The sequence below is a fragment of the Lepisosteus platostomus genome, unplaced genomic scaffold (genome assembly GCF_059453375.1).
Source record: "Lepisosteus platostomus isolate fLepPlt1 unplaced genomic scaffold, fLepPlt1.hap1 Scaffold_95_H1, whole genome shotgun sequence".
NCBI classification, from domain to species: domain Eukaryota; kingdom Metazoa; phylum Chordata; class Actinopteri; order Semionotiformes; family Lepisosteidae; genus Lepisosteus; species Lepisosteus platostomus.
This window is the reverse complement of record NW_028291707.1, coordinates 10,210-37,500: the sequence shown is the minus strand read 5'-3', so window position 1 is coordinate 37,500 and position 27,291 is coordinate 10,210. Positions and strand designations below refer to the sequence as shown.

The window sequence follows — 27,291 nt, the reverse complement described above, 5'->3', positions numbered from 1 at the left end:
CCTGCCAGAAGCATTCTTTCAATGTAACAGATTTACTCCGGGGAAGGGCAGCATGACATTGAGAGTAGCTCAAGCTTTCAGCACCTTTATCTGACTGCATGTATGCAGACACTGCTCAGAATCCCCTGTAAGATTCTCCTTCAATTCCGTTTTGCAGTGCTTTAGCTCTTTCAAAAGGCTTCGCTTTGCTAGTCACAATCCAAGGCTCATGACAGCATTTGAAAACATTCGCAACTGCGTTGGCCGGGAATCGAACCTGGGTTAACTGCTTTGAAGGCAGCTATGCGCAACACTGGCTCGCTCCAGAATAAATCTCACGTCGAGGGAATATTTTTTTCCATTTTACCGTGAGTCGGGCTCAGCTGCACAGAGGAGAGAGCAGAGCAAAGAGGTCACGGGGACAGGGGAGTCACACGCTGGCGGTTTGAATACGCGGAAGATCACTGAGGGATCCACAGTATATGGACTCTCCGTGCGCCATCAGTCCGCACTCCGGACTCTGAATCCTGCCATCCGAGTTAAGATCTCGGCGGAACCTGAGGCGCAGTTCCTTCTTAAAACGTAATCTGGTGAGCATTTCTAGAATCGTACTTGTATAGATGCAGCCTTTAATGTGTTGCTAGGTTAAAATTGATGACTTCTTGTATTTCAGTAGGCAACTGCCCTCTTGATTTCGGATTTAATTTCTTTATTACAGGGGCGCTTTTATGAAGACAGAGTCATGTTCAGGTACTTTGCTTGATGGAGGAAGCTCATTTCGGACTCTGTGATCTGCTCACCTGGAAAGGTCTGCTATACTACTACAAGAGAGAAGTAGAGTCTGGAAGAAGGGACAATTTTATGATGCTTTGGAAGATAATGTTTTTTTTTCTTATACTGAAAATGAAAGGTAGTTGTTTCTATATGGACTCAGTCTTTGGAATTTGTATATATATATTTCAGTGATCCCTCAGCCATTCCTTCTGTATTGTAATTCAATTTCTCTTTTAAAATTCCTTCCCCACTTCTAGGACCTGCAGTTGCTGAACTCCACAATGGCTTCTATTGGAAAGTCTGTGACTGAGACCAAGTAAGTGTTCACTTTTTTATGAAACCATTATTTATTTAGGAGCAATGAGCAATTCTTATATAAATGCAATAAAATCATTATGCTCAAACTATGAGAGAGAAAATTAAGGATAATTTAAGAAATCAGTCTTAGCTTGTTTCTATACACAGATGGTATTATTTATTTTCAAAGGAAACCCGCGAGGATTCCCCTGGTGTGCAAGATGTGCCTGAATACTCTTGATCAGCTTCCTGCTCACTTGAAGAGGGCGTGTATGAAGCACGCCACGGCAGAAAAGATCAGGATGGCCTCTCAACAGGCGAGGGAGGACATGATGAATCACCTGAAGAACGGGGTCATCGTGGATTACCACAGAATAGAGATCGTGTCTGGTGAGGCAAACAGGATAGTGGTTGTAAGACTGCTAGAGTCCTTGGGCCTTTTTGTACATGGGAAGCCTGAAGACACATTGGCAAGGTGAGATATTTTTAATCTGTAAGGCTTCTGTAGTTTCTTTTTGAAATCATTGTTACAACATATTATGTAAAAGCATGTTGAAAAGAATCTACCTGCATTCCAGCGGCCCTGAGCAAGAGGCCGCTGTCCAGGAGGAAGAGATGCCAGAGGCTGCTCTAGAAACTGAAACAGAAGCGGATAAGGAAGGGGAAGATGTGAGCTCTGAAGAACTCTATCAGCAGTAAGACTTTTTATTTTTCAGATGTATCTATTTTTTACTAAAATTCTAATTTGTCTTATAGGTATAAAATGTTTAAACCGGTGTTTTATATCCTTACAGGCCCTGAGTAGTTAAAAAGTATCAGCAGGCCGGAAGAGAGTGGCCCAAGCTGGACTCTATAGAAAGCACTCCCTGGATGCTCCTCTCCTGATTGGATTCAAACAGTACCTTACCAAGGATCTGGGAGTGGCAAATTATTCTCAGGAGGTATTTATTTTTTAAAGGCATTTAAAATTAAGCAATGGTATCTTCATTGTAAATGTTTTTATTTCTTAGCTTAAAATTCACCCATGTGAAATGATGTCAGCCATAAACATCATGACTCTATATTTCCTACCTGAATCTATTCTACTTAAATTATTACATTATACACAATTTGAGTTCATTTTAAAAAGTAAAAGGTAATGAAAGGAATGCATTTTCATAAGAAAGATAATACCGATATGCATGTGATAATCTTCCTTATATCATGTAGTGCATCATTTGGACACTTTGTGGGCTTCAAATACAAAGAAAATCATGTTCTATGGTACAAGATAAATACAAAACTTAAGCTTTTATTTTAATTAGATTTCTTTATAAAGCATAAGCAATCATTTATTACATCGCTTCTTGAATTAAATCTTTTGACAAGAGGTAAGACTTCTGTTACATTTAAACCCATGTTTAGCTGTGTTTTTTAGATTTAACTGAACCAATTTCTGTGTGTGATAATGTCCTTGAATTCTGACAACATCACACTAAATTACATGATATAAAACAGCTAATGTTTCTAGAGATAAAGTTTCTGAGATGCTTCTAATTACTTTTTATTACCAGGGACAGTTTAATTCACCTTGTACAGTACTGTAAGACCAAGATGCTTTTTTTAAAAGTTATTTAACATTTTATAGAACTTTGTCTACTATGGCAACATGATGTGCTTGGTGAAACTTGGAAAAATACTGCTTGGCCACTTATCTTAAGATAAAGATAGGATAAAGGTTTATCTTTTGCACCTACCTGACCCCCAGGGAAGGCCAATGCTTTCTAAGTTGATGGTTCCCTACAGTAGACTGTACTTTAATTTCAAAGGTAATGTATATTGACCCAAATCAGTTTTGGAATCCAATCTACTGACGAGATGGAGCACATCCTTTTTTCAGGATTTTAGCATCATATGTTTGGTATATTTAGTCCCTTATGCTGAAAGAAATGATCATAGAACATTTGGACACTTTGTGGGCTTGAAATACAAAGCAAATCATGTTCTATGGTACAAGATAAATACAAAACTTAAGCTTTTATTTTAATTAGATTTGTTTATAAAGCATAAGCAATCATTTATTACATTAATATATGTAAAAATAACATTTTAGCATCATACGTTTAGTATATTTAGTCCCTAATGCTGAAAGAAATGATCATAGAACATGACATCTAACCTTACCTGCGGTGTTTTTAATCCCTATTGCTCAATGCACGGTGAAAGCATTCCATACATGTGTCTGACAATGAGGAATGGGCCCCTGAGACAGTCATTTGCCTGTTTCACAAATGATCGTATTTTACTAGAGATTCTGTTTGGGATTCAGATGTGCATTCGGACAGCAATCCCTTTCAAGAAATGATATGTTCTGGATGAGGTCAAAGGTGCTGGAACACTGTATCTAGGATGTGTTTGCAGAGACTGTGTGTCTCCTGCTTCAACGCAGTGATAAACAGATGTGCTCCTTTAATTTATTGGTACATGCCCAGGGCAGTAAGCAGTCTGAGGATTTATTTCCAGATGGCATAGAGCAGTGAAGCAGTGAAGTAGTGCAAAACACTGGATCATTATATTATTAGAATCTATTCTACTTAAATTATTACATTATACTCAATTTGAGTTCATTTTAAAAAGTAAAAGGTAATGAAAGGAATGCATTTTCATAAGAAAGATAATACCGATATGCATGTGATAATCTTCCTTATATCATGTAGTGCGTCATTTGGACACTTTGTGGGCTTGAAATACAAAGAAAATCATGTTCTATGGTACAAGATAAATACAAAACTTAAGCTTTTATTTTAATTAGATTTGTTTATAAAGCATAAGCAATCATTTATTACATTAATATATGTGAAAATAACATTTTAGCATCATATGTTTAGTATATTTAGTCCCTAATGCCGAAAGAAATGATCATTTGTTTAACATGCACGGGTCGGTCTCAAAGGATGCAGTACTCCTGAAGGGTCTCAAACCCTCCATTTCGGATGCCTAGCTGTATCCCTCAGATGTGGCACCTCAGAATGACTTCTAACCTTACCTTTGGTGTATTCAGTCCCTATTGCTCAATGCACGGTGTACATACTGCATACATGTGTCTTGAGAATGAGGAATGGGCCCCTGAGATAATCATTTGCCTGTTTTACAAACAGGGACCTGGACCGTACAGGGCTCAAACCCGCAACCTTGGCGTTATTAGCACCACGCTCTAACCAACTGAGCTAACCGGCCTCAAGACAGTGCTCCTCTCTATGCTGCAAAAAATTAAACTCAGGGAATTTCTTTTGTCCTCCTTTGAATAGAAAGCCGTGTAATTCAGTGTACGGGCTTTCTCGTGCAGTTTCATGGTTCTTGTAACCCAAATCCTACACTGGCCTGAAGTGCCCCCCCATTTCACAGCATTTTTCAGCTGATTTAAAATGTACCTAAAGGAGAAGCATTATTGAAGACCATCAATTACCAAGAGCATTTGTCAAAGGTTTTGGTGGTCATTTTAAATGACCACAGAGCACTGAGACCTCGGTTTTACATCTCATCCAAAAGACAGCGCCCTTTTACAACACAGCGTCTCCGTCACTATGCTGGGGCATTGGGACCCGCACAGACCTCAGGGTGAGCGCCCCCCTCACCCTGAAGACGGAACGGTTTAAAGACGGTTTTCAGGTGGCCGAGTGGTTAAGGCGATGGACTGCTGATCCATTGTGCTCTGCACGCATTGGTTCGAATCCCTTTCTCGTCGCTCTCCATGTCTGACACGTTTGACGTTGGCCATCCTGTCGTTTGCTCTGGTTGTAGAGCCGTACATTTTCTAGCGGTGGCTGAACATGGTATAGTAGGCTAACGTTGGTATCGAGCAGTGACAGTATTTACGTGCCGCTGCTGCCAAGTGGCTCTGGGTTGAGACCGCGTTTTCACTTACTTGCAACGCAAACGGAGAAAGCGATTTTTGACAGTCTCTCGAGAGACTGCGCTAGGTGTTTAGGGATAGACTTTGTCAGTTCCCCCTGGGATGATGGCCTCTCAAATAGTTTGTGATTCCCCTAGACGTTTATACAGTAGAAGCCTGCTTCGTGGCTTAAATCCAAGCTAAGGAAACGAGTTAGAGGTCTGATGCAGAACTGCGAATTCGATGAACGGGAACACTACAGTACATTGCACTGTATGTGTGAGGAAAGCTGCCCCCTTCTGTCCCTTGTCGACCGAACAGAGGACTGTAAAGGATACCGCCAAGAAACTTTAGGATGCTGGTTGGAATCCAGCTCCAACGAAGCCCCTTTGGGTGTTATGTCATCAAAAAGTAAGAACAGCGAATCTCCCGTTGATCAAAAGCGCAACAGAACTGTTTTCCGTGGAGCAGGTTTCAGACCCGTAGACCTGTTTTATTTGTAGGGCAGGGCGCATTCCCAAACGCGAATCTCCTGTTTTAGAAATGCTTTGGGCGGCGTGAAGTGAAAATAAGAAATGGGCTCCAGGTGCACATGGAAGCAATCAAGTGTTTCATCCGAGCTGTTTCAAAGACTGCCCAAGAGCTTTCCTTTCACAGAGGCGCAACGATTAATGATGGGGGTGCACCCTTCAATGCGCCTAACGACTCTAGGGAGTGATTGAGACGATTCGTAGCGTGTGCTCATTTCCCTCTATTCCCCGTGTTGCAGTGGTAGGATGACGTAAATTACTGCTTCGACACGTAATGGCATTATAATCAAGTGCAGGAGCTGAGGGCTTTTGTTTTGTTTCGTTTTCCATGGCGTTCGTAAGCGCGCAAATCAAAGGAAATTCCTGCGTCTAATAGGAATGTAAATGCTTTTGAAAGTGCAGTGTGGTGCAGCTTGTAAAATCCTTGTCCACATTTGTGGTTTGTTGATGTTTTTTCTGTCTGCCAAAGTTGCATTTTGACATCCGGACGGGGAGACTTTAGCATTTGAACGTGAAGCCAGCCTTAAACCCTCTGAGGCGTGTCTGTCTGCCGGCACGTATTTTGTGAAAGGTATTTATTTTTTTTAACGGAGAGCGACTTTGAAAAAGTTTCCGCAGCCACCTCGCACTCCGTGTTAGATTATAGGAGGAATGCGGCGGCGGCGAGCTCGCTGTAGTCGTGGCCGAGTGGTTAAGGCGATGGACTCGAAATCCGTTGGGGACTCCCTGCGCAGGTTCGAATCCTGCCGACTACGGCGTCTGCCGCACGTCGCCTTGTGCCTGCGCGGCAAAGGCGAAGTGTCGCTTCTCCTTTCCTGGTACTATAGAAATGCTAAATCGCTTGGCCCCGCTGCCATGGAAATCAATTCTTCAGATAACCACACATTTTGCGTTCGCACCTCTGGTGCTCTACTTATGCCTTTGAAAACCTAATGAATAAAGCTGAAAGAACCGACATGATATGTAGGTGCTCGTAAAGCACGCAGTAAAGAACTGTTAACAGCAAGGGTTTCAGTGGGTTAACTGAGGAGAAGGCGTGTTCGCTAATTGTTGACTTTTTATTTGGTGTTAGAAACACTCTTACTGTGCATGACGTGCAACAAATGTAGCCACAGAAATTGCATCACGCTTTCATGACGTTAGGATTTGTTTGTGCAACATCCGAGAAGAGTACTTGTGGCTTGAATGTGAACTGTACGTGCCCGCCCCCTTTCCTCTGTAGTGCATGAGTTCCTCCCGGCATGCCCTTCGTCATTGTTCTGTAATCTTGTATTTAAAGGGTTGTATTTCTGCTGCTGAAAATAAGCAACGGTTTTCTCACAACGCCCTTTGTTCCCGACGGAGCCCTTGTCTGTCATGAAATTCTTCAAAACCTCAAGCTAGAAGAAGAAGACGACAAATATGAAGCGTTACAGCAACGACATGCCATGAGACGATCGATAACGATTTCCATAGGATCCCCGCGGTTGCCTGGCAACCGTCAGCTTTGCGCAGTGGCAGTATCGTAGCCTGTGAGGTTTAGCCGAGGCGCGATTATTGCTAGTTGAAAACTTTTCCCAATACCCCGCTTCCACCGGTTTGCAATACAATCGGCGAAAGCAATTTTTGACAGTCTCGTCAGAGACTGAGCAAGGTGTTTAAAGACAGATTTTGTCATGGTGACATCATGGTAGAAAGAAAGAGCTTGTTACGTCTCAACAGAAACGCTCTTTAGCTCTTTCAGCGTTATGCAGAGAACAGCGTCTGTCGAGATCACTTTTGAGTCAGCGCGAAACGCCGTGTGCTGTCAGTTTGGTTTCGTATTGCTCGTAGCGGCGCCCGGCTTTTGTCTGTCAAACGTTAGGTTGCGCTTCTTCATGCTGCATCGTCGGCATGAGTGGAGCTTTTTAAACGTCTGTACTTACTGCGCCCCCTAAGAAATCGTTTGTCCCCGTTCAAAAGAGATTGTGCGATGTCCTGCAGCGTTCGCAAAGCAAACCTTTGACAATTTGAAAAGAGTGTTTCGGCTCGGGAAACATCATGACCAGTGTCCTGCATGTTTTCTGTGTATAGCTGTATTTTAAAGCATACAGAATTCATTCGAAATCATTGATTTCTCCAATTAACAAGGGTCCCTCTTTTAACCTGCGAGAAGCATTCTTTCAATGTAACAGATTTACTCCGGGGAAAGGATTCAGAGTCCGGAGTGCGGACTGATGGCGCACAGAGGGTCCATATACTGTGGATCCCTCAGTGATCTTCCGCGTATTCAAACCGCCAGCGTGTGACTCCCCTGTCCCCGTGACCTCATTGCTCTGCTCTGTCCTCTGTGCAGCCGAGCCCGACTCACGGTTTAAGTGAAAAAAAATATGCCCTCAACGTGAGATTTACTCTGGAGCGAGGATAGATGTTACCTTTTTATCATTGAACAGGATGTATGTGATGTGGCGACTAGGTTCAATTTTGTATCCTCTTTAAAAGATTAAGGACTGGGGTGAGCGTGATTTACCACCCTTTCAGCTAAGAACCCGACTTCCGCACCGTTTAAGCTGCATAGACTCGGTCGATTAACTCGTCTCCGTTAGCAGGGTTAAGGTTAAAGAAAAAAAACATTGCTGACTTCTTTTTTTTTTGCCAGCCGCTAGCGCTGATTAGCAAGGTTTGTATTTCATGTTTTGCAAGTTGCATCCATTTTAAGAAAAACAAGTCGTTCATGACAGGAAATGAATGCTTGCATTTAATTAAGTCTAGCCGTAGGCAGTTGTCCATAATGACCAGTTCTGTTCGAGAAGACAGAACAAAAAAGGCACCGCTGGGAATCGGAGCCAGGGTCGCCTGTTTACTAGACAGGCGCCTTAAGCAACTAAGCCACGGCGTCCCGGGAGGGCTGTCCTTTTGCAGCCACTTGGACACACCACTCAGACACATCTGCATTCGGTGTGTGCTCCGCCTGCTCGCTGAGCAAGTTGCCACCTTTACATACAATAGCAACATCAACACCAAGAGAAAGGGTGACAAATGGCTTTTATCTGGAACTTTTCATGTCCAAGGAGCTCAATGTGCTTTCTGTGTACAACAGGGCCACTGAACTCCACACTGGCCACTGAACCACAGCAGTGGCTTGCTGGCTTGACATCTCCCAAGGAAAATGTTGAAATCGCATGTGGAACAGGAAAATGACCCTCGAGTATGAGGGAAAAAAAAGAAAAAGATCATCTGGAGTGCGCCAACCCATGTCTGGACAGCCCAGTGTCGTCGACGAGGTGGCCGAGTGTTTAAGGCAATGGACTGCTAATCCATTGTGCTCTTCACGCATGGGTTCGAATCCCATCCTCGTCGTGCTCCATGTCTGACACGTGTGCCTGTTCGGCGTTGGCCCTTCTGTCGTTTGCTCTGGTTCTAGAGCCGTACATTTTCTAGCGGTGGCTGAACATGGTATAGTAGGCTAACGTCGGTATCGAGCAGTAACAGTAACGGTATTTACGTGCCGCTGCTGCCAAGTAGCTCTGGTTTGAGACCGCGTTTTCACTTACTTGCAACGCAAACAGAGAAAGCGATTTTTGACAGTCTCTCGAGAGACTGCGCTAGGTGTTTAGGGATAGACTTTGTCAGGTCCCCCTGGGATGGTGGCCTCTCAAATAGTTTGTGATTCCTCTAGAAGTTTATACAGTAGAAGCCTGCTTCGTGACTTAAATCCAAGCTAAGGAAACGAGTTAGAGGTCTGATGCAGAACTGCGAATTCAATGAAGGGGAACACTACAGTACATTGCACTGTATGTGTGAGGAAAGCTGCCCCCTTCAGTCCCTTGTCGACCGAACAGAGGACTGTAAAGGATACCGCCAAGAAACTTAAGGATGCTGGTTGGAATCCAGCTCCAAAGAAGCCCCTTTGGGTGTTATGTCATCAAAAAGTAAGAACAGCGAATCTCCCTTTGATCAAAAGCGCAACAGAGCTGTTTTCCGTGGAGCAGGTTTCAGAGCCGTAGACCTGTTTTATTTGTAGGGCAGGGCGCATTCCCAAACGCGAATCTCCTGTTTTAGAAATGCTTTGGGCGGCGTGAAGTGAAAATAAGAAGTGGGCTCCAGATGCACATGGAAGCAATCAAGTGTTTCATCCGAGCTGTTTCAAAGACTGCCCAAGAGCTTTCCTTTCACAGAGGCGCAACGATTAATGATGGGGGTGCACCCTTCAATGCGCCTTACGACTCTAGGGAGTGATTGAGACGATTCGTAGCGTGTGCTCATTTCTCTCTATTCCCCGTGTTGCAGTGGTAGGATGACGTAAATTACTGCTTCGACACGTAACGGCATTATAATCAAGTGCAGGAGCTGAGCCACGGCGCCCCAGGAGTGTTGTCCTTTTGCAGCCACTTAGACACACCTTTAGAAAAACATTTTGTTAACAGGCATTCTGCCTCAGCCTAAACACCTATAGCTTGCAAAGCGCATGCTATTAGACAGGCACCTCTGCAAGACCTTAAGAGTCTCTTAAACTAGTGATAGTAAGGTGTTCCCAATGGGCGATGTTCGGCTTTCAAATCATCTCTCCGTGGAAGCGCCGAGATGCAGCTGTTTAAGGCTTAGAAGCAGCTGACTGTTTCACTACCTAGCTGATCACTGTCAGTCAGGGAGCTTAGAGGTGAAAAGCCTGTCTGAGAGACAATTCGCCGTCGATCAGTTCAATATGTTCCGTACCAGCTCGGCGCACCCGAGATCATCTTGGTAGCCGTGTAGCTCAGATGAGTGAGAGCGTGTGTGTGTACCACCGTGATTGGATGCCGGCCCTTCTCAGGTCACAGTAAACCTTCTGCTCAAAAAAAGTGAGGTAAAACCTCACTCTGCACAGTAAAACCTCAAAAAAAGTGAGGTTTTATTTAATCTCTGACCAAGGGAAACGTTTCATTTTTTCAAAGAAATGTTTGTTAAATAATGAAGTCATAGTTCTATGGGATTCAATCATAGACCGTGTGACATGGAAGTCAGGAACCTAACCCACAGCACCACCAGCACAGTCACATGCTGAGTGCTGAAAAAGCACTACAGAAACATTATCGACAGACAATGTACAGTGTGTACTATTCTTGTGTTGCGGTACATGAATATAATTATATCGTTATTAATTTCTAATTTATAACTTTACTTTATAAATTTATTAACGTTATTAATTAATTTCACGACGCACAGACAGGGCGCGGGGAGCCGCCGCCTGCAAACACAGCTCCAGGCAGGACTCCACTCCGCAGGAGGCGCAGAGCAGAGGAGATGGGCAGAGACCTGAGCTGCTGTTGCTGCAGACGCTGTCTTTTCTGCACTCGGGGTAGGAGTGAATGTTGAGTTGCCCTTAGAAATGAAGCAGAGCACTTCAACGGCACGGGTGTGTGTGTGTGCGTGCACCTGGTGAGTCTGGGAGACAGATCGAACCTGGGCTAAAAGAGAGGGGGCTTAGCCCTCTTCCATTTGCTACTTCAAAGTTGTACAACCCATTTGTATCTGCTAGGCGGCGCAGTCGTCGTGCACAAAGAACGCTTTGAAAAGCGTCAAAGGCAAGTCATTCCGAGTTGGTCGTTTGTGTTTTCCGTTCAGACGCGAAATGCTGAAATGATCTCTCGGCTCCTCGGTTGTCATTTCTGCTCCGTAAAGGAATCACAGCACGCGTCGCCTTCCAGCACGCTGGGTCGGGACACGATGCCGGGGGTCGGAACGTGCGATGTCTTCCTCGTTAGTATAGTGGCAAATATCCCTGCCTGTCATGCAGGAGACCGGGGTTCGATTTCTCCGACGAGGAGTAGCTTTTCTTTTACCTCCTTAGAGAAAGAACTGCCTTTCACTTCTCTATTTTCTAACACAGCGTCGTGCACCTTTTCATTGCTCTCGCTTTCAGAGCCTCCGCACGGCACACGACTCGACATCAGGAAGCACATTGAAGTGAAAGCAGGGAGCGCTGCGACATGCACTGTGCAGATCCCGCCACACTAAGAGGTGAGTGGGTCTGTTCGATGCACAAAGAACGCTTTGATAAGCGTCAAAGGAAGTCATTCCGAGTTGGTCGTTTGTGTTTTCCGTTCAGACGCGAAATGCTGAAATGATCTCTCGGCTCCTCGGTTGTCATTTCTGCTCCGTAAAGGAATCACAGCACGAGTCGGCTTCCAGCACGGTGGGTCGGGCCACGATGCCGGGGGTCGGAGAGAGCGATGTCTTCCTCGTTAGTATAGGACCTGTCACGCGGACCTGTCACCTGTCTCCACCTGTCACGCGCGAGACCGGGGTACATCAGGACGTGCATTGAAGTGAAAGAAGGATGCGCTGCGACATGCACTGTGCAGATCCCGCCACACTAAGAGGTGAGTGGGTCTGTTCGATCACAGCGCTAGGTGAATCCCCAATCCCCTTTTGTGCGTGGCGACAAAAGAAGTCTGTTTCCACCCGGGGACTTTTCGCGTGTGAGGCGAACGTGATAACCACTACACTACGGAAACTGTGGTAAGATGTGCTCAGCGGCCCAGCGCTGAGCTTCGCCAATGCAATTCAGCTGCTTCCAGTGCCTTTATTGGAGTGCGCTGATAGACCGTGCTCTCTCTCCAGAGACCAGCACGCCTGTCATGGACGGAGCAGGAAAGGCGGCGTCACATTCTACAGCCCTCTCCACGCAATCGACGAAATCGGGCTACTGAAGTGGAGAAAATCGCCTCTCCAGAAAGTGCAAATATCATCTTGGAGAGTATAAATCCTATTGCCGAAGGTCAGCCCTGTCTACCAGAGTGACCCTCCCACCTCCTGCAGCGATGGTCAGCTCGTCTCACACGCGAGAAGTTTCGGCTGGAAACAAGCGCCCCCTCTTCTCGCACGTTTTGCACGTTGAGTAGTTTTAATGCGGCTCCTTCGTACACAGTGCTGATCTTTTGGAAAGCAGGAGGCAAAATTGACACGTTCCCATACCGGGAGTCGAACCCGGGCCGCCTGGGTGAAAACCAGGAATCCTAACCGCTAGACCATATGGGAGTGCACAACCCTGTTGTTCCGGGCATCATGCAAGCAAACTACATAAATATGAGAAAACACGCAAGAGAGTTGTCACTCAGAGTGTCGAAGGGTCGATGTATACTGGGGCTCAGTTGAAATGCAACGTCAGGACTTTCCCGAATTATGTCACACGAAGAGAGCACAGCCTTTTCCGCCCTGCCATGTGTGTATCGGTAACTCGCCGTGATCGTATAGTGGTCAGTACTTTGCGTTGTGGCCGCAACAACCCCGGTTCGAATCCGGGTCACGGCAGAATAGGGGCGTCTGCTTTTACTACTTGCACGAATGAAGGCAAAAAAAAGCCAATTGATGTGAACGAACGGCGCTTTACAGAGGAGTACTGCCTGACTGGATCGTTGATGAACGACAGGGACCACTCCGACCTCTTCTCGGGTTTCTTCAATGACTTACTAAGGATCTTCTTCACATTCGCCCATGCAGGGGAAGCCAGTTACACCAAAGCAAACGCAGGAAAGTGCAATTCAAGCAGAGACCAGGAGGGACTTGTTTACACCGAGAGTGGTCGGAGAATGGAACAATGCGTCCAGCCCTGTTGCTGGAGCCGATTCTTGATGAGATCTTGGGCTCACTAAGAAGCCCCCGCTGGATGCTAATCTTTCTGTTGTTCTTGCAGGTCCTGCGCTGCTTTTGAGCCGACAGAGCTCGTCCTGATCTGTCGGCACAGCCCAATTGCAAATGATCGGCTCCGCATACAGAAGGAACGTGCGTTTGGTACAAGAGTGCATGAAGGCACCGGAAATACATTGGGAACAAATGACTGGTGGTTCAAGACCTCTGTGAAGTGCAGGAGCGTGCAAGAAGGGGCTGTTTTCACCCGGTCTCGAACCTGGGACCTTTCACATGTTAGGCAAACGTGATAACCACTACACTACGGAAACCTGTAGGGTTTGTTGCTGGTGTATCGCTTGCGTTTCGGGCTGAGAAAGGGACGCGTCATTTTAGGCAGGGGGCGCTGGAGAGAGGAACAAAGGGAGCGATGAAACAAAATGCCGAAACCCGGGATCGAGCCAGGGACCTTTAGAACATACTCTCACGAATCGTTAGAATATGTGCGTTTGATCATCAATTGCATAACAACCACATTCGTTCGACTTGAGCCCTCAAGCTCATAGTTTTCAAATCTTGAAAGCTGTCATTGAGCACATCATAGTCTGCAGTACGCCCCGTAACTTGCGTACTTCAACAGAAAGAAGAGCAGACAGCTCCATAAATATGCGAGGCGCAGAGAGTGCAAGGCGAGCCGCACACGTTTCGGTGGCTGAGAGAGGGCAGTTTTTGCTTCTGCATTTCCCAAGTAAGGACGCCTGACAACAAGCGATCGCGGTGCTCATTTACGACATAGTGGTGATGAGTTTTCAGTACGTGTTCTTTTGAACGAGCAATGAGGTTGCTGCCTTGGACAGCTGACTGCACGCTCTCATTGTGCCACGTGATGAGTATTCACCAGGCTCGTTCAGTCATTAGTCACATTCCATCGTTTGCCATAAGCAGATGCTGCAAGGTGATGTGGATATCAGTTCCCAGTCTTGTGGACGAGGACAAAAAGAGCACACAAGGGCTCAGCTGGGAATTGAACCCGGGACCTCCCACACCCTAAGCAAGAATCATACCCCTAAACCAATGAGCCACGGCAGCACTTTCTATTTTATTCTGTCAGCGAGCTTGAGGACGGGGGAGAGGCGTCATTCGCTCGTCCAGTCAGACCTTCATCAATAAGTCAAGAAAGCCGCAATTACAAGACTGCCTTGCAGACGAAGGGCAGTGAACTGCACCCGGTAAGAGGGGAACAAGCGGCACTAGGCGACACCGAGGCATGAGCTCCAGCGAGGGGGGTTAGCTTGCATGGTACAGCGCTCGCTTTGCATGCGTGAGGTAGCGGGAACATTTCCCACGTCCTCCAGGTGTGTGCTTAGAGCTTGATGTGCCGAAAGGTGTCCTTTAGCCTGTGGTCACACCTTGCATGGAGAGCGTCATGCAGCTGTCAATCATTTCGCAGCCACGCCCCCTCTTCATCTTCTCTCTGCCTTAAGCGTCTCCGCCACTCTCTCTTGACATTTCATGTCAGCATGTCAGAAGTCCGAGTGACGTTTTTAATGGCTGAGTGAGGGCACGATGCTGAAGCAGAGAGGCCACTTCAGCCAGAGAGACTTGTGCTAGGTGAGATCTGAAAAACGGACTCGCAACAGAAACAGACCAAAAAAGTATCGGTGAGATCAAAAGGCAAATGCAACATCCAGCAGAGGGCGTCTAAAGATTAGGGAACGGGCGACTGAAATCCATATGAGGCAAACTTTCCGGCTGTGCACCGCAGCTGGCCTCGTTGGCGTAGTTGGTAGTGTGTCAGTCTCATCATCTGAAGGTCCTGAGTTTGATCCTCACACGGGGCAGGGCTGCTTGCTCTTTTCAAACACTTGCGGCAACTGTTCGCTCATAACCACGTCTGGAATGCGTGACCTTTACACGGGGGAGAAGCAACGCCGCATCCTTTTTCTAAAGAACATTCACATTCAGAAATAAGTCAAGAAATTTGACATTACTTTTGCTGTCAGCCTGCCTATGTTGCCAAAGAAAGATTCACTCGGCGTCAACATGACAGAACAGCGATCACTTGAAAACACTGTTCCACACTCCGTAAGCAAGAACTTCAGTGTTTGCAGTCACCCGATATGCCGATAGTCAAAGGAGCACAAAACACGAAGCGTCAAAAGACAAGATGAGTTGATGGAAAGAGCGTTGAATTGATGAGCACAAAAGTTCAGCTCATACAATAGGCAACGAAGGTCCCGGCGTCATCATTGCACTTGAAAGGACTGCCTTGCAGACTAAGGGCAGTGGGAGGTTGCTGTTTTGAGATGGAGGCATTGGGATGGAGGGCTGAGATCTATTCTTCTTAAGGAATTCTTCATCGTGAAAGATCGGTCCACAGGTCATCCAAAGAACTTACAAATTTTTGGGACTCTTCCGGAAGGGAGTGAAGTGCTCAAACACATGACATGCCCCCTTGATCTCACATGCACAATTCTGCTGCAACATGCACAGCTACCGTCCACACCAGGCAGTGGGGCTTCAGCAGAATTTGCTACGCCACCTGCAATTACATATCCAGCTGCACACATATACATGGCCCCTCTGTCCTTTTCAGGATCTCAAAAAAAAGCATAGCGTGGTTTTCCTGCAACCTGATTGACTGCATCTCCCTCAGAATGTGCCCCGTTGCATTCATTGCTGAAGCAGGACGGAGGCTAACGGGCATGCCAGAACAGTTAGGCTCAGCGAAAATAGGCTCTCCAAAATATTGTGGTTGTAGTGGAAGAAATATGGTTTAAATTGTACCTTGGTATTTCAAACTCTCTCTAGAATGTTATCCATTTCTATTTTATTTTGACAGGAACTGGCTAATGACACTAGATGAAAAGAGAAGAAAGAAAACACAACGTTTCGGCCGTGGAGCCTTCTTCAGGTGTGAGGGCTCCACGGCTGAAATGTTGTGTTTTCTTTCTTCTCTTTTAAGCATGGAATAGACCTATTACTTGTTCCTTTGCAGCCTACGCATGCTGACACAGCTCCCCACCTGAACTGCTAATGATGCCTGGTAGTTTGTGGTACTTGGGTATTGTCTTATGTTTGCTCAAACTGCATATGTGTGATTGCATATTTTTGGGTATTTTCATATGTCAATATTTAATTCACTGACATTCCTGTATGCTTGGAAGAAAGGTAGATTGGATTTGGCACAGGATGCCTGCCCATATTTGTTGATCATTGTTGGGCTGGAAAAACAATGATAAAAAGTGTATGAAAAAAGCTCTCTCCAATATTTCCCTTCTCTTCGCCATGGTTACACTGCCCATTCTTTCCATCTTTTGTCCTTCTACAAAGATTCCAGGGCTCTTTTTCCACCATAATATCAGAATTTTTTTTTTCTCTTTTAAAGGCTGTAGGTGGGGTGTGATGGACTGTACCACTATCATAGAATATTTTTTCAGGACACATCGCAGTTCCATAGTAGAATTTATCAATAGTAGAATTCCATAGGACATTATTTACCAACATATTACCCAGTGTGAGACTCTGCCAGTAAACCTCAGAGCATTGAGTTCTCCACTGATAAAGATGGCTGTCTGAAGTCATGAAATCCACTGCTGGGATGCCTGAGAGACAGTAATTGAATCTTGGCTGGAATTAGGCTTTCTATTAGTGTTGATCTTTGGGAATTATGTGGTAAAAAGGGAAAACTCCTTTACTTTAGTCACTTTGAATGTTCAAATGTACAGAACCTGCAAAACTAAGCAATGAAAAAAATCCATCACCACTCTCATGATAGCATAACTCATAGTCTCTGCTGTTATGTAACTGTTAGGAATCCCTGGTGGGAAGATACACGGACCATGTGCAGACGCAGGCACGGGTGATAGATGAGGCAGGCGAACAAACCAAAACGAGAGGCAAGGTCGTAGTCAAAAGGCGAAAGGCAAGTCGTAATCCAGGAAGTTCTCCGGTAGCAGACAGTCCGAGGCGAGAGGCGAGGTGCAAAGTTGAAAAGGCAGAAGGGGAATCCAAAATCCAGAATAAACGAGGTACGGGGAAAAACGCCAGGTAGAGCTCTCAAGGAGTAGACTCAATACCGAGCAGTGGGAAGCAGGTGAAGATGGTTTAAATAGCAGTGCGCACCGCACAGTGAGTGTGCGGAGGTGGTTTAACTCGTGCGGCGGCGTTTGTTAATAATCACCCGCTGCTGGGGCTGATTAGCTTGCTTACGCTTTGGTCTTGACTGCCTGGTGGTCGTGACAGTAACAATACACACTTTCAATTTTCTTATCGCCTGTCTCCAGAGAGAATGTTGTTAGTGCTGATGACCTTGAATTAGACCTTGTTGACTCTGTAAAACAATCTTCCTCTGCTTAGATTTTCACTCAGATTGATTTTGTTCTCAGATTATTCCTGGCAGGACTGAGTTTCTTGGAAATGAAAAGTGAAAGAAAAAGTACAGAAGATCAGCCCTTGAATATACAACATTGTGCAGTGAGATTTTTAAATGTATTAGCTGCTATCCTGTGCTAGAGCCTGTCATGGTAAGCAGTGGATGACAGGATCTAGCACAGATACTAATGAAACACTGTTAATGAAAGATAAAACACTTGAGTCTTATTTTAGTTTTCCATTTCCCTTTCATTTGTGATGTACTGTACAACAGGCCACAGAACATGCACAAAAACAGATATGCACACATTCACACCAGGCAATGACAGTCTGCCCAGTCAGAATCTGAGCTGAGGTATCAGAATTCTGAATTCCCTGAATTCTGTCATGGATCATCCACAATAAGGGCAATGTTTGAACACGAGGATCCCCAGGAGAGAGCCTAGTAACATAAATCTTGGAGCAAAAGCAGATGATTATCTTCATAGTTTGTGTGGTTGAGCCAAAGTTGAGCATGAGGATATGTGAGTCACCATTCTTAGAAATGGATCCAACTTCAGACAGGCGTCAAAAGTAAGAGTATACAGTGCTGGGGCAATGACACTTCAATGATCAGAAGGATAACAAGAGTTTTAATGCATTGAAATTGATTTTCTGGTGATGCACACTGTCATGGGACTATTAATTTTTTAAGGATCACTTACTGACGTCAGACAGCTGCCAATTCTCCAGACTGGAAGGATGAACAGTTTATCCCCCTAGGTACCATATTTCCATATTTCGAAGCATTGGAATAATACATGTCATACAGCAACATAAAAACAGGAAGACAAGTATCACAGCCCCTATAATCGGTGTTAGTAACTTAAAAGAAAAACATTCCCCCTGGCCCAAACAGTGATTCTAACCAGGAGAGAAAAGCCGGTGTATCTTTTATGCCTCTCTCTTTATTCACCTTGTCTTTTAGTTCTTTCAAATGCTGAATAGCGAGCGTAAGATTTCCGTAATCATAGTCATTAGCTGGAATATATGTACAACAGGAGTCTCCTACTAAAGCATAGACTCCTCCAGATGCTGCATTTTGAAGGTCCAGCACGAACCTGTTCTGAAGTACCATTAATCTAACTCCCCTTAATTCTTGTTTGATAGCGTCTAAGCCTTCTAACGTGATATTAATAAAAGAGTACATTTCATAAAAAGTCGCATGGGTGAGGCTGTAGAATGAGGCATTAAAGCACATATATAACAAGATGCATTAAATTTCTTTAACTTTACAGTATGATTTATAAATTTATACCACAAATTACTCATATCCCCCTCATTATCAGTTTCATTCAGCCAGTTTGTATACAAAGAGGCTTCGTGTTTAGATTCTTCCTCTTTTGGGGTGGTGACAGGCTTCTACATAAAAAGGAAAAAGGCTGTGCACATCAGTCCCAAGCAGGTTATCCCCATCTGTCCTTGTGGAGACATCACTCCTGCGCTTTGCTCAGTTCGTTTGTGACCTTTTTACAGTGTGAAGCATGAATCCAGGGCACCATTTCTGTGACCTTCACAGCAGTGGCAGTGGTCAGCAGCACCTGGTACAGCCCCCTCCACCTGAGTGAACACCATTTCTTTTTCCTGAAGTCTTTCACCAGAATCCAGTCTCCTTATTCACTCATTAGTTCTTACAGCACAGGTAAATCCCTGTGGGCTGGAGCCCAGCATAATCTTAGGCTTTTTTGGTCAACATTGGTCAACAGATTGGTCAACAACTGGGTAATAACTCTTAGAAAAATCTACACATTGTTCCCCTGCCTCAGCTGTGACGTTTTGCAGAACAATTCTAGCTGAAGTTGTAAAATTTCTCTTTGTTCCGTTCCTGCAAAACATCTTATTATGAACAAACAAACCACAAAAATCATTTGCATCTAGGGGAATCACTCCCAAGGGTAACCCCCCTTAAAACTATATTGTTCTACCCATCAGGTTCTGCCACTAGATAAGAGAACCTTTCCCATGAAACCATTTTTTGACCTTCATGATCCCTTCAGGGCGTACAATTAGCACAGAAGCAGCAGCTTTAGTCCACATGTTTTTCAAACAGGATATTAACGATATGATCATAACGAATAATACCAGACCCACAAATATGTATTGAACCAGAGACCCTCTCCATGTTCCTAGCACAGACTGTAGCCATGCACCAATGCCCCAATCATCTGGATTGCAGGATTTACGAAGAAAATTATTTTCGCAGTAATTAATTTATTATATTTACTATATTTATTATACACGTGTAAATTAATTACTGCGAAAATAATTTACTTCGTACACTGTGCAGAGAGCCGTATACTCCTAGTTGCGGCAAACATGATACGTACAGTAAAAAGCCTCAGGCACTGTGTTAGATGTGTTTTCGACGTTATATATGCGTTTATTAATGTCGTCGATTTTACGGTTGCAATTCGACGTTGATTATACGTCGAGGCGACGTATATACGTATAGCCGTATTTTCGCCGTGAATATACGTATATTCGACGAATCAATGCGCACTGGGTAAACTCTTGAGCAAACTCTGAACCAGCTCTAAGGAAACGAATCCGATTAGACGTTACTTTGACTCATCTTTTTACGCTCAGTGCTGGATTGCTCAAACTCCAGCTAGGGTTAGGGTTAGCATTCCCACGCTACTTAGACACTTTGTTTACGCTCAGTGCTGGATTTTGGGAACTTCAGGACGAGTGGGAATTTTCTCCTATCTGTCAATTCTGTATTGTTTTGGAGACTCTTGGCTGCCTATGTTGTACACTGCAGCGTGAAGGAAACATTTTCCAAAACTGTGTCAGCTCAAAAGTTGTAAGAAAACCTCTCCAGCTGCTTTAACTCTCTTCATTTTTGTCATTTAATGTGACACTCGATGTATAACTGGAGCCTCACATATGCAAATGGTGAGGCTCCAGTTCGACACCCAGTTTCGACACCACTTTACAGTATATGACAAAAGCATGGCAGACTGTTGCGGACCGGCAGATAACTTCCGCTTATTTTTACCATATTAAACATTGGAAATCCTCCCACTTGCATTTGTGACACTTGATTTTGGCTCCACCTAAGACACTCTTAAATCTTCAAACACTTTTCTCTTCTCCCGCAACACTCTTGTCTGTCGGCACTATGTGGCAGCGTTGCATGACAACCCCTCTCACCACGGAAAGGAACCTAAAAGCTTTGGTAAGAGAGGAGAAAAGAACCTGGCCCGTACGGGGCTCGAACCCGCGACCTTGGCGTTATTAGCACCACGCTCTAACCAACTGAGCTAACCGGCCTCATGACAGCAGTCCTCTCTGTGCTGCAAAAAATCGAACTCAGGGAATTTCTTTTGCCCTCCTTTGAATAAAAAGCCGTGTAATTCAGTGTACGGGCTTTCTCGTGCAGTTTCATGGTTCTTGTAACCCAAATCCTACACTGGCCTGAAGTGCCCCCCCATTTCACAGCATTTTTCAGCTGATTTAAAATGTACCTAAAGGAGAAGCATTATTGAAGACCATCAATTACCAAGAGCTTTTGTCAAAGGTTTTGGTGGTCATTTTGAATGACCACAGAGCACTATGACCTCGGTTTTACATCTCATCCAAAAGACAGCGCCCTTTTACAACACAGCTTCTCCGTCACTATACTGGGGCATTGGGACCCGCACAGACCTCAGGGTGAGCGCCCCCCCGCTGGCACCATTAACACCGCTTCCAGCTGGAAGCTTTGTTTTTCCCTGTAGCTCACCCTCATCCGGGTACTGACCTGGCTCACACCTGCTTAGCTTCAGTGGGTTTTCAGTTGCGAGTTGCAAGGGGATGCAAGTGATGGAGCCGCTCGCTGCAAGAGCCACTGTATTGGCCGGGAGTCGAACCCGAGCCTCCTGCGTGGCAGGTGAGAATTCTACCACTGAACCACCAATGCTCAGTGCATGGGCCATCAAAAAAGACGCTTTTATGGTGCTCTGTGCAAAACGCGTCGACATCTGCTTCCAGCTGCAAAATGCCATTCGCGGACGCTGAATAATTTATTTCCAAGGCAGCGGGTACAAGCGATTGGGCGTTTTAAAACCACCAGGAACAGCAAAGAGGCGCGCTTCTTTGCTTGCACCGGAACACACCAACTGGAGGCGGACAACGTAGTCGGCAGGATTCGAACCTGCGCGGGGAGACCCCAATGGATTTCTAGTCCATCGCCTTAACCACTCGGCCACGACTACGGCAAGCCCCGCCCCCGCTGCGTTCTTGCTACAATCTTACCTGGATCGCGAGGCGCCGGCGGAAGCCTATTTCAAAGTCGTTCTCCGTTTCCAAAAAACATTTCCAAAATACAAGCCTTGCAGACAGACACACCTCAGAGGACTTAAGGGTGGCTTCATGTCGGAATGATAAAGTCTCCCCGTCCGGACATGAAAATGCCACTTTGTTACACACAAAAAAAGAATCAACAACAGAGAAATGCCCACAACAGCTATACACAGAAAACATGCAGGACACTGCTCATGATGTTTCCCGAGCCGAAACACAGTGCGTTTTTCCAAGCCATTTGACAAAGCCCGCCCACTGAAAACTGCAGCAGATCGTGTAAAGACGTTCAACTTTGTAACTACTGCACGCACAGGAAGCAGAATAAATTCCTCTTTTCAAACTGTCAAAGGTTTGCTTTGCGAACGCTGCAGGACATCGCACAATCTCTTTTGAACGGGGACAAACGATTTCTTATGGGGCGCAGTAAGTACAGACGTTTAAAAAGCTCCACTCATGCCTACGATGCAGCATGAAGAAGCGCAACCTAACGTTTGACAGACAAAAGCCGGGCGCCGCTACGAGCAATATGAAATCAAACTGACAGCACACGGCGTTTCGCGCTGACTCAAAAGTGATCTCGACAGACGCTGTTCTCTGCATAACGCTGAAAGAGCTAAAGAGCGTTTCTGTTGAGACGTAACAAACCCGTTTCTTTCTACCATGATGTTACCATGACAAAATCTGTCTTTAAACACCTTGCTCAGTCTCTGACGAGACTGTCAAAAATTGCTTTCGCCGATTGCATTGCAAACCAGCGGAAGCGGGGTATTGGGAAAAGTTTTCAACTAGCAATAATCGCGCCTCGGCTAAACCTCACAGGCTACGATACTGCCACTGCGCAAAGCTGACGGTTGCCAGGCAACCGCGGGGATCCTATGAAAATCGTTATCAATCGTCTCATGGCATGTCGTTGCTGAAATGCTTCATATTTGTGTTTTCTCTCTTTGACCAGCCCAGCTGCGCTCCACCCGAAGGCAGGGAAGCACAAAAATTGCATGGAACTCATTCATGCTCCTCTCCACGGAAATCTTTAGTAAAAGGCAAAAGATTTGTACGAGATGAAGAAAAACCAGAGTGCGTGGCTGCACAGCTGCAGGAGCCCAGGCCTCCTTCAAGGCCTCTGCCCTGCCGGTCGTGGTTGGCAATGCACCTGGCCTTACAAACGAGCCAGTGGGGCCCGTTCAGCTCCGGGCTCATCGCCTGCGGCTCTCGGCTTGCGGGCGTGCCCAATCCGTGCAATAACTCAGAAAACACCCGGCCACAGTGTGCAGGAAACGACGCACTCTGGGAAGCCGCTATGCAAAGCGAGGTCCCAAGATCCCCTGCGGCCGGATACTTTCCGCCCCCCAAAGAAAAGAGCACCAATCAGACGGCCGGAGACCGAGGACTCGCAGAGCAGACGGCCACAATCGCCATAATAAGAGCCTAACCCTAACCCTATCCCTCGGAAATCTGTGGCGTTTAGCGTGACATAGTCTTGCAGGCATCGTGCTGTCTCACTGCAATACTATACCGCTGGAGGAAACAGTCCATCTGGCCATGAAACTAATTTGAACGTCTAGCTACAGCAACTAACTATATCATGATTTATTCAGGATGTGCGGAATCAGAACGTCCCGGAGACAGCTTCCGAAATCGTGAGCATTCTCTGGTGGTAGGGGCTTTCAAGATGGCGCTCAGGTGGGAGGTAAAGTTTAGTGGTTGAGGAGTTTTTTTTGAGTTTTTCATGACCTGAATGTTAATTTTTGCTTTTTTTGACTACTGAAAAATAAGGACTTAACAGTAGTTGTTTAAACTTCAGTTATAACTGAAAGAAAAAAAAATGATTTTTTTTAGGTTTAAGAATTTCGATATGAGTAACACTGGGAAAAGAAAAGAGAGTGCTGGGTCTTCGAAGGAGAAATCTAAGATACCTCAATCGTATATGTATAGCACTACAAGAAAATTGATGGCAACTAAAGGGAAAAGTGAACCAGCTGGAGGGGACGTGGAAAGAGTGCTGGAGATGCGCTCGTACGCGAGCGCTCGCAGCCCAAGTGAGACTCAGCTGCCAGAGGAAGAGCCGGAGTCCCTGCCCAGCACACCTGTGAAAACCCCGGCAGCCAAGAGAGGAAGGGGCGACCTGACGCTGGAGGAGCTCCAGACCAACATCTTCAACATGATGGCACAGAGCATGGGTGAGCTGAAGGAAATGACTTGATCTAATACAGTCGCAATCGAAAGTCTTAAAAAGTCCATGGACTGTGTGTTTAAAGAGGTTGAAGACTTAAAGAGTGAAGTAAAAGTTCTTAAACAAGTAAATACCAAACAAGAAAAGCATATTAAAGAACTTGAATTGAAAGTGAACGATGTAGATAGATACCGTCGATGATGGAATTTAAAATTATTTGGAGTTAAAGAGGAACGTGATAAGGACCTTGTTGCAACAGTGAAGGGTATCTGTAAAAGGACCCTGCCGGACCAGGAGGACGTAATATCGGCCATTGACTTTGTTCACAAGCTCGGGAGAGCGAACATGTCTGGGCAAGTGCTCCCCAGATCGATTATAATACAGTTCACCAAGAGGACGGCGAGGGACATGCTGTGGCGAGCGGCGAGGGGGAATGAGTATTTGAATGGGAACAAACTGAGGTTTGCAGAGGACCTGTCTGCTGCGGACAGGAGTACCAGGAACCAGCTGTGGCCCCAGGTTGAAGCTGCCAGAAGAGAGGGGAGGAGAGCCTACTTTGTGGGAGCGAGGGCCTTTGTGGACGGGAAGGAGATTTGCTCCCAGTGACTGCTCAGTTAATGATTATGTTTGGTTTTATTTGTTATACCAGTATATACTAGTGTTTCTTTAGTGTTAGTTTGGAATGGTGTAGTTAAGTGTTAAGGACTGTTATAGTTCTGGTTCTTTGAAAAACTCAATAGTTTAGACAGTCTTAGAGTTAGTTATTTGCTTTTGTGTATGTCTTTTTCATGAATGCCAGAGGTACTCGAAATGTTGTTAAAAGAAAAACTGTGTGCTGAGTTTTATTTTTTACAGGAAACGCATGCATGTTGAAACTAAAGTTTATAAATAATTGAGAAATATTAAAGCAAGATATGATACGTGTAAAATATACAATTTGATCACATAATTACTTAATTACCTCTGGTAGTTAAATGCTTTTTTCTGCTGCATTTTTTTTCTCTTGTACATGACTCTGATCCTCTTGTTGTATTTGTATTTGTAAATTCTATGTTTAATAAAAAAAAATTTAAAAAAAGCATTCTCTGGTGGTGTCCTGCAGACTTCCTGTGGGCATGCGTTGGTGGTATAGTGGTGAGCATAGCTGCCTTCCAAGCAGTTGACCCGGGTTCGATTCCCGGCCAACGCAGTGGTGAAAGTTTTCAAATGCCATCATGAGCCTTGGATTGTGACTAGCAAAGCGAAGCCTTTTGAAAGAGCTAAAGCACTGAAAAACGGAATTGAGGGAGAATCTTACAGGGGATTCTGAGTGGTGTCTGCATACACGCAGTCCGATATGGGTGCTGAAAGCTTGAGCTACTCTCAATGTCATGCTGGCTTTCCCCGGAGTAAATCTGTTACATTGAAAGAATGCTTCTCGCAGGTTCAAAAAGGGACCCTTGTTAATTGGAGAAATCAATGATTTCAAATGAATTCTGTATGCGTTAAAAGACAGCTATACACAGAAAACATGCAGGACACTGCTCATGAGTGTGGAGTTCAGCCGAAACACAGTGCGTTTTTTCAAGCCATCTGACAAAGCCCGCCCACTGAAAACTGCAGCAGATCGTGTAAAGACGTTCAACTTTGTAACTACTGCACGCACAGGAAGCAGAATAAATTCCTCTTTTCAAACTGTCAAAGGTTTGCTTTACGAACGCCGCAGGACATCGCACAATCTCTTTTGAACAGGGACAAACGATTTCTTATGGGGCGCAGTAAGTACTGTTACTGTCACTGCTCGATACCGACGTTGGCCTACTATACCATGTTCAGCCACCGCTAGACAATGTACGGCTCTAGCACCGGAGCAAGCAACAGGAGGGCCGACGTCAAACAGGCACATGTGTCGGACATGGAAAGCGACGAGAATGAGATTTGAACCCATGACTGCAGAGCACAATGAATTAGCAGTCCATCACCTTAACCACTCAGCCACCTTGTCGACGAAACTGGGCTGTCCGGACATGGGTTGGCGCGCTCCAGATGATCTTTTTCTTTTTTTTCCCTCGTACTCGAGGGTCATTTTCCTGTTCCACATGTGATTTCAACATTTTCCTTGGGAGATGTCAAGCCAGCAAGCCACTGCTGTGGTTCAGTGGCCAGTGTGGAGTTCAGTGGCCCTGTTGTACACAGAAAGCACATTGAGCTCCTTGGACATGAAAAGTTCCAGATAAGAGCCATTTGTCATCCTTTCTCTTGGTGTCGATGTTGCTATTGTATGTAAAGGTGGCAACTTGCTCAGCAAGCAGGCGGAGCACACACCGAATGCAGATGTGTCTGAGTGGTGTGTCCAAGTGGCTGCAAAAGGACAGCACTCCTGGGGCGCCGTGGCTTAGTTGGTTAAAGCGCCTGCCTAGTAAACAGAAGATCCTGGGTTCGAATCCCAGCGGTGCCTTCTTTGTTGTGTCTTCTCAAACAGAACTGGTCCTTACAGACAACCGCCTACGGCTAGACTTAATTAAATGCAAGTATTCATTTCCTGTCTTTAACGCGACTTGTTTTTCTTAAAATGGATGCAACTTGCAAAACATGAAATACAAGCCTTGCTAATCAGCGCTAGCGGCTGGCAAAAAAAAAAGAAGTCAGCAATGTTTTTTTCTTTAACCTTAACCCTGCTAATGGAGAAGAGTTAAACGACCGAGTCTATGCAGCTTAAATGATGCGCAAGTCGGGTTCTTAGCTGAAAGGGTGGTAAATCACACTCACCCCAGTCCTTAATCTTTTAAAGAGGATACAAAATTGAACCTAGTCGCCACATCACATACATCCTGTTCAATGATAAAAAGGTAACATCTATCCTCGCTCCAGAGTAAATCTCACGTTGAGGGCATCTTTTTTTTCACTTTACCGTGAGTCGGGCTCGGCTGCACAGAGGAGAGAGCAGACCAATGAGGTCACAGGGACAGGGGAGTCACACGCTGGCGGTTTGAATACGCGGAAGATCACTGAGGGATCCACAGTATGTGGACCCTCCGTTTGCCATCAGTCCGCACTCCGGACTCTGAATCCTGCCATCCGAGTTAAGATCTCAGCGGAACCTGAGGCGCAGTTCCTTCTTAAAACGTAATCTGGTGAGCATTTCTAGAATCGCACTTGTATAGATGCAGCCTTTAATGTGTTGCTAGGTTAAAATTGATGACTTCTTGTATTTCAGTAGGCAACTGCCCTCTTGATTTTGGATTTAATCTCTTTATTACAGGGGCGCTTTTATGAAGACAGAGTCATGTTCAGGTACTTTGTTTGATGGAGGAAGCTTATTTCGGACTCTGTGATCTGCTCACCTGGAAAGGTCTGCTGTACTACTACAAGAGAGAAGTAGAGTCTGGAAGAAGGGACAATTTTATGATGCTTTGGAAGATAATGTT

The 27,291-nt window shown here is 45.3% G+C and overlaps 10 non-coding genes across 10 annotated transcripts; 5 read left to right on the top strand and 5 right to left on the bottom strand.

Annotated features, from left to right (window-relative positions):
* The first annotated feature begins 6,124 nt into the window (after positions 1-6,124).
* On the top strand, positions 6,125-6,206 carry trnas-cga (transfer RNA serine (anticodon CGA)). The gene has a single exon. It is a non-coding gene; the product is annotated as a tRNA-Ser (tRNA).
* Positions 6,207-6,933: 727 nt separating this feature from the next.
* LOC148630558 (U4 spliceosomal RNA) lies at positions 6,934-7,075 on the top strand. Its single transcript, XR_015935147.1, has one exon. It is a non-coding gene; the product is annotated as a U4 spliceosomal RNA (small nuclear RNA).
* A 5,282-nt stretch (positions 7,076-12,357) lies between these two features.
* trnae-uuc (transfer RNA glutamic acid (anticodon UUC)) lies at positions 12,358-12,429 on the bottom strand. The gene has a single exon. It is a non-coding gene; the product is annotated as a tRNA-Glu (tRNA).
* A 201-nt stretch (positions 12,430-12,630) lies between these two features.
* On the top strand, positions 12,631-12,702 carry trnah-gug (transfer RNA histidin (anticodon GUG)). Its single transcript has one exon. It is a non-coding gene; the product is annotated as a tRNA-His (tRNA).
* A 7,927-nt stretch (positions 12,703-20,629) lies between these two features.
* Positions 20,630-20,703, bottom strand: trnai-aau (transfer RNA isoleucine (anticodon AAU)). Its single transcript has one exon. It is a non-coding gene; the product is annotated as a tRNA-Ile (tRNA).
* Positions 20,704-21,544: 841 nt separating this feature from the next.
* On the bottom strand, positions 21,545-21,626 carry trnas-aga (transfer RNA serine (anticodon AGA)). The gene has a single exon. It is a non-coding gene; the product is annotated as a tRNA-Ser (tRNA).
* Positions 21,627-22,418: 792 nt separating this feature from the next.
* LOC148630553 (U4 spliceosomal RNA) lies at positions 22,419-22,560 on the bottom strand. Its single transcript, XR_015935146.1, has one exon. It is a non-coding gene; the product is annotated as a U4 spliceosomal RNA (small nuclear RNA).
* A 115-nt stretch (positions 22,561-22,675) lies between these two features.
* On the bottom strand, positions 22,676-22,792 carry LOC148630552 (U5 spliceosomal RNA). The gene has a single exon (XR_015935139.1). It is a non-coding gene; the product is annotated as a U5 spliceosomal RNA (small nuclear RNA).
* Positions 22,793-25,001: 2,209 nt separating this feature from the next.
* trnag-ucc (transfer RNA glycine (anticodon UCC)) lies at positions 25,002-25,073 on the top strand. Its single transcript has one exon. It is a non-coding gene; the product is annotated as a tRNA-Gly (tRNA).
* A 1,174-nt stretch (positions 25,074-26,247) lies between these two features.
* Positions 26,248-26,321, top strand: trnat-agu (transfer RNA threonine (anticodon AGU)). Its single transcript has one exon. It is a non-coding gene; the product is annotated as a tRNA-Thr (tRNA).
* The last annotated feature ends 970 nt before the right edge of the window (positions 26,322-27,291 follow it).